A 6,680-nucleotide genomic window follows, 5' to 3' on the forward strand; every position below is an offset into this window, starting at 1 on the left:
TGATGGGAGAACTCAAGTATTTCCTTGGAATACAAATAAATCAAACATCAGAAGGAACGTATGTTCACCAAACCAAGTATGTGAAGGAACTTCTGAAGAAGTTTAATCTTCTAGACTGCAAAGAAGCCAAAACTCCTATGCATCCAACATGCATCCTAGGTAAGGATGAGGTAAGTAAGAAGGTAGATCAGAAGTTATACAGAGGTATGATTGGATCTCTTCAATATTTGACTGCTTCTAGACCTGACATTCTGTTCAGTGTTTGTTTGTGTGCTAGATTCCAATCAGATCCTAGAGAATCTCATTTAACTGCTGTTAAGAGAATTCTAAGGTATCTGAAAGGTACTACTAATGTTGGCTTAGTTTACAGAAAATCTAAATGATAACACGATTTTATATCGTATATTTAGCCTAAAATCCATAGATATTTATAGCATTTTCCGTTTATTATGTTAATTTATTATGATATTACGCGTGTATTTGCTTTGTTTCAGGTTTTACACTTCAATTACGACTATTTGCGAAAAGGAAAGAAAATCGAGCTTAAATGACCAATATTTATGCTTAAAAGACGAAAAGAGGTGCTGAAGTGAAAGAAGGGTGCAATTAGGACCCAAAGGCCCAAAAGAGCAATCCAGCCCACGAAGGAAAGCAGCCCAGGCCACACTAGTAAGCAGAGACGCACGTCTCTGCCACCTCAGCAAAAGGGAGACGCACGTCTCCACTTCCCTGAAGATTCTCCACTTGAGACGCACGTCTCAAGTCACGCACCCAGTCTCCCTGAAGAATCGGAGACGCACGTCTCCAAGTCCTGGTCTGCAAAAAGTTCCGTTTTTCACGCAAAGCAACTGCAAAGCCTCACCTATAAATAGAGGCAGTCACTTCAGTCCAAAGTGTCCGATTTCCTGCCAACGAAGTGCTGCCGAAATTGTACCGCGAACTGCTTTTCATTATTCTGTTTTCATTTAACCGTCTATTTTCTCACAACGATTTCTACACTGGAAATTGTTGTGAACTTTTCATAGATCTAGCCTTACGTTAGATTTATCGCTTTATTTTCCTTGTTTTTATTTTCTGCCATTTAAATTCCGAAGAACGATCCAGCCAACCTGTGGTGGAAGTTCGAGTACTTCAAGATTCAATTCAATCCAGATTTATTTTAATTCAGGTTTTTTATTTACCGCCTTATTTATATTATTTATCTGCATGATATATTATATGCCATTTAATATGCTTATTATTATGAACCGAACCAATATATGTATGTTTAATCGTATTAATATGTCTGGCTAAAATACTAAAGGTGTCAGTATGTAAAGTAAGTTAACCGTAGGGGTCCGAAATAAATTGGCTTAAATTATGTTTTATTAATTATCACTTATTTTTGGTTTATATGTCTAGTTTAATTAGTAAGTCTTAAAACCAATAGAGCGAAAGTTTGAGGGATTAGGACGGTCAAAGGTTAAAATCAATAGAGCGAAAGTTTGAGATCTTTAACTGGATAGTAGACATAGGACATTAGTTTTAAGGACGGCGAAAGCGTATTAAAACTAATTGGAACTTATTTATTTTCAAAAATTGTTTTTACACTCGAGCGGGATGGCGAAAGCGTACGTTAGGGATATTAGCATGTTCCGAGTCAACAGAGCGAAAGTTTGAGATTAGGAGATTTAAATAGATAACAACCTCGTAAAATAGGCATTTTATTAATTACATTGTTTCCAAAAAGCTCTTCTAAAATCTAATGGGATGGCGAAAGCGTACATTAGGATTAGGATAGTAGTCTGAATCAACAGAGCGAAAGTTTGAGACGAGGATTTTTAATCAATTGGAATTAGTAAAGATTTTTAATTTAATTATGCAAAAGCCAATGGACCTTCGGATTACCTGTAGTTAAACGAAATACATACTGATACCTGTCTTTTATTATTATTCTTTATTTTCTCACAATCACTTTCCCTTAGGAACAATCGAAATTTTAGTACTCCTAGCTTTACATAGTAACCTTAGATAACGGTAGATCGATTCATAGTCCCTGTGGATTCGGTATCTTTTAAAACTACACGACACGACTGTGCACTTGCAGTTATCAGATTTATAGACACGTAAAGTCGCGATCAAGTTTTTGGCGCCGTTGCCGGGGACTATTTAAGTCGATATCGTAACTCACTGTTACACCGTAGAGACTAGGAAAATTCTTCCCTTTCTTTTTGAACGATTGTATGCCAAATACTCGTTCACAAGGAGGAGACTTAATACAACGAATTAACGAGATCGAACGTTTCATTAACGTTAAACGTCGAGCTCGCAACCTTCCCGAAGTAGCAGAAATTCCGATTAATCAGGAATTGAATTTTACTGATCAAATCAATCAAATCACCCCGAAGTTAGAGATGGCTGCTATTCGTCCTCTTAGAGACTATGCCGCTCCTTCGCGCGCTGAACCGCATTCAAGTATCGCACCACCTGCGATTGAAGCGAACAATTTCGAACTGAAACCTTCACTGGTCCAAGCTGTTCAACAGAATCAATTCTCTGGAAGCCCTGTAGACGACCCCAATCTCCATTTATCCGTGTTCGTGCAATACGCCGACACTATCAAAGCCAACAACGTTAGTTCCGAAGCTATTCGATTACGCCTTTTCCCTTTCTCCTTGAGAGATAGAGCGAGAGCGTGGCTTTAATCCCTGCCTTCCAATTCCATAACTACGTGGGACGAATTGAAGAGAGTATTCTTAGCAAGATACTTTCCGCCTAGCAAGACTGCTATGCTTAGAGGTCAAATCAACGGATTTACCCAGAAAGATAACGAATCGCTCTTCGAAGCTTGGGAACGTTACAAGGACATGCTTAGAATATGCCCTCATCATGGACTCGAACCATGGCTGATCATCCATACCTTTTATGGTGGTCTCTTATATAACACTAAAATGACTATAGATGCCGCTGCTGGCGGAGCATTAATGGACAAACCCCATGATGAAGCATACAAACTCATAGAGAACATGGCACAAAACCATTACCAATGGGGAGGAGAACGCGCCGCTCTAGAGAAAGCCCAAACCAAAGGAGGAATGTACGAAATTAGTGGTATAGACCGCGTTAACGCTAAAGTAGACGCTTTAACTCAAAAGATCGAGAATTTAACCATCACTCCTTCAGCCACCGCTGCCGCTGTAGCACCTAACTGCGAGATCTGTGGATTGACTGGGCATGTAGTTGCTGAATGCCAACTCTTGACTGGAGTCCCATCTGATCAAGTAAATTACGCTCAAGGAAACCCTTATTCTAACACGTACAACCCTGGATGGAAAAACCACCCGAACTTTTCTTATAAGAACAACAATGCGTTGTACGCGCCTGGACAAGCACCTGCTGTACCACCTGGCTACCAAAAAGCGCCTGTAGCTGCTCAAAACACCCCTAGGAAGTCAAACCTAGAAATCATGATGGAGAACTTTATAGCTTCCCAACAACAAACCAATAAAGACTTCCTGAATCAAAACATCCACAATAGCGAGCAACTAAAACAACTATCGAACAAAGTAGATGCTTTAGCTACGCATAACAAAATGTTAGAAACTCAAATCTCACAAGTAGCTCAACAACAAGCACCTACTGCTGCCCCTGCTGGCACGTTTCCTGCTCAACCACAACCTAATCCTAAAGGACATGCGAACGCGATAACACTACGAAGTGGAACTAATTACGATGGACCCATAGATCGTAGAACCCAAAACGTACCCATGTCACAACAAGAGCCAAAGGAAACCCAAAAGAAAACAACCGACGAACAAACTGCTAAGACTAAAGAGAACAATAACGAAGTGGAACCCGAAAAAGAGAAACCTTATGTTCCACCCCCGCCTTATAAGCCACCAATTCCTTACCCTCAAAGATTAGCCAAATCAAAAACCGAAGCGCAATTTAAAAGATTTGTAGAACTTCTGAAGCAATTAAACATAACCATACCATTCACAGAAGCCATAACTGAGATGCCTTCGTACGCTAAGTTCTTAAAAGAAATCTTATCAAACAAAAAGAAACTCGAGGATAACGAAACTATAACGCTTACCGCTGAATGTAGCGCTATCATCCAAAACAACATGCCTCCAAAACTGAAAGACCCTGGTAGTTTCTCTATACCCTGCGTAATTGGAAAAACCATCATAGAGAAAGCCTTGTGCGATCTAGGAGCTAGTGTTAGTTTGATGCCTCTTTCGACCTGTAAGAAACTGAATCTAGGTGAGCTTAAAGCAACAAGAATGTCTCTTCAACTAGCAGACCGTTCAGTTAAATATCCTGTAGGAATGTTAGAGAATATCCCTGTTCGTGTAGGTCAATTCTACATCCCGACTGATTTCATCATTATGGATATCCAAGAAGATTCTAACATCCCGATCATTTTAGGAAGACCATTTTTAGCGACCGCTGGTGAAATTATAGATGTAAAGCGAGGAAAGCTTACTTTCGAAGTAGGAGAAGAGAAAATAGAATTTATCCTTTCCCAATTCCTAAAAGCACCTTCTATAATTGACACATGCTGTTTTGCTGACATAATCGACGAGTGTGTCAAGGAAATAAAATCCGAACCAAATAAGGAAACCGAAACCCTAAGAATTCCTATGCCGCCAATTTTTGAAGATGACAACTGGCGTGAGGAATATCAAGATAACCACCTTAGTGAATGCTTAGCTTTAACCCCTGATCCTATACCTGGACCAAAGAAACCTGCTATAGAGCTGAAGACACTCCCTACCGATCTTAGATACGAATTTCTAGACGAAGAACTAAACCGACCAGTTATAGTGAACGCCAACTTAGGGCGAACCGAGACTGAAAAATTACTTAATGTCCTAAGAAAATACCCTACCGCTTTAGGATACAACATATCAGATCTGAAAGGTATAAGCCCTTCTCTGTGTATGCACCGCATTATGCTCGAAGACGATAGTAAAACCTCTAGGGAACATCAAAGGCGAATAAATCCTATTATGAGCGATGTGGTTAAAAAGGAAATCTAAAAACTGCTAGAAGCTGGAATAATATATCCTATATCCGATAGTAAATGGGTTAGCCCCGTTCACGTCGTACCAAAGAAAGGAGGAGTCACTGTAATCACTAATGCAAAAGGAGAATCTGTAGCACAACGTACCCAAACTGGATGGAGAATGTGCATTGACTATAGGAAGCTAAATAAAGCTACCTGAAAAGACCATTTCCCTTTACCTTTCATAGATCAAATGCTCGAACGCTTAGCTAAACACTCACATTTTTGTTATCTGGATGGATACTCCGGATTTTTCCAAATTCCTATCCACCCTGACGACCAAGAGAAGACCACATTCACCTGTCCTTATGGTACATTCGCCTATAGACGAATGCCTTTTGGACTCTGCAATGCACCCGCGACCTTCCAAAGATGCATGATGGCAATATTTGCCGACTTCCTAGATGGAATAATGGAGGTCTTTATGGACGACTTCTCTGTCTGTGGAGGAAGTTTTGAAACATGTTTAGAAAACCTTGAAATGGTGCTTAGACGATGCGTAAGCGTAAACCTAGTCCTTAATTGGGAAAAATGCCATTTCATGGTTCGACAAGGAATTGTACTTGGACACATCGTATCCGATAGAGGAATCGAAGTTGATAAAGCAAAAATCGAAATTATCGAAAACCTTCAACCTCCCAAAACCGTTAGAGAAATAAGAAGTTTTCTGGGACATGCTGGTTTTTACCGACGCTTCATTAAGGATTTCTCTAAAATAACCAAACCCTTAACTGAACTACTCATGAAAGACGCCGAATTTATTTTCACCGATAAATGCACTGAAGCATTTCAAACGCTTAAACAAGCATTGATCTCTGCACCAATCATGCAACCTCCCGACTGGAATGAGCCTTTCGAAATAATGTGTGACGCAAGTGATTATGCTGTAGGAGCCGTTCTAGGACAAAGAAAGGATAAGAAACTACATGTCATATATTATGCAAGTAGAACCCTAGACGAAGCTCAGATGAATTATGCCACGACAGAAAAAGAATTATTAGCTGTCGTATTCGCATTAGACAAATTCCGTTCTTACCTGGTAGGAGCCAAAATAATCATATACACTGACCACGCCGCCATTAGGTACCTCCTAACCAAAAAGGACGCTAAACCAAGACTCTTGAGATGGATCTTGTTACTGCAAGAATTCGACCTGGAAATTAAAGATAAGAAAGGCACTGAAAATGTCGTAGCAGATCACCTCTCTCGATTGGAAAATCTGAAACCCGAACAAGTACCAATTGACGATGATTTCCCTTATGAAAGACTCATCGCCCAATTAGAAGCAAATGAATTCGAACCATACCGTCCAAACTCTGAAACCGAGAAATTAGCTGAAATAGCTTTAGCCCGATCTGACGCACCTTGGTATGCAGATTTCGTAAATTACCTAGCTGCTGGTGTGCTTCCTCCTGATCTAAGCTACCAACAGAAGAAGAAATTCTTCCATGACCTGAAACATTACTATTGGGACGACCCACTCCTTTTCAAAAGAGGCCCCGATGGAATCTTTAGACGTTGTGTACCCGAGGAAGAGATAAGAAGCATAATAACACATTGTCATTCTGCACCGTGTGGAGGACACCATAGCACATCTAGAACCTGCGCCAAAATCCTTCAATCTGGACTT

At 40.1% G+C, this 6,680-nt stretch overlaps 1 non-coding gene across 1 annotated transcript; it reads right to left on the bottom strand.

The window, feature by feature from the left end:
* Nucleotides 1-2,768: 2,768 nt before the first annotated feature.
* LOC131615319 (small nucleolar RNA R71) lies at nucleotides 2,769-2,875 on the bottom strand. The gene has a single exon (XR_009287740.1). It is a non-coding gene; the product is annotated as a small nucleolar RNA R71 (small nucleolar RNA).
* Nucleotides 2,876-6,680: the final 3,805 nt, after the last annotated feature.

Source organism: Vicia villosa, linkage group LG6, assembly GCF_029867415.1.
Source record: "Vicia villosa cultivar HV-30 ecotype Madison, WI linkage group LG6, Vvil1.0, whole genome shotgun sequence".
Taxonomy (NCBI): domain Eukaryota; kingdom Viridiplantae; phylum Streptophyta; class Magnoliopsida; order Fabales; family Fabaceae; genus Vicia; species Vicia villosa.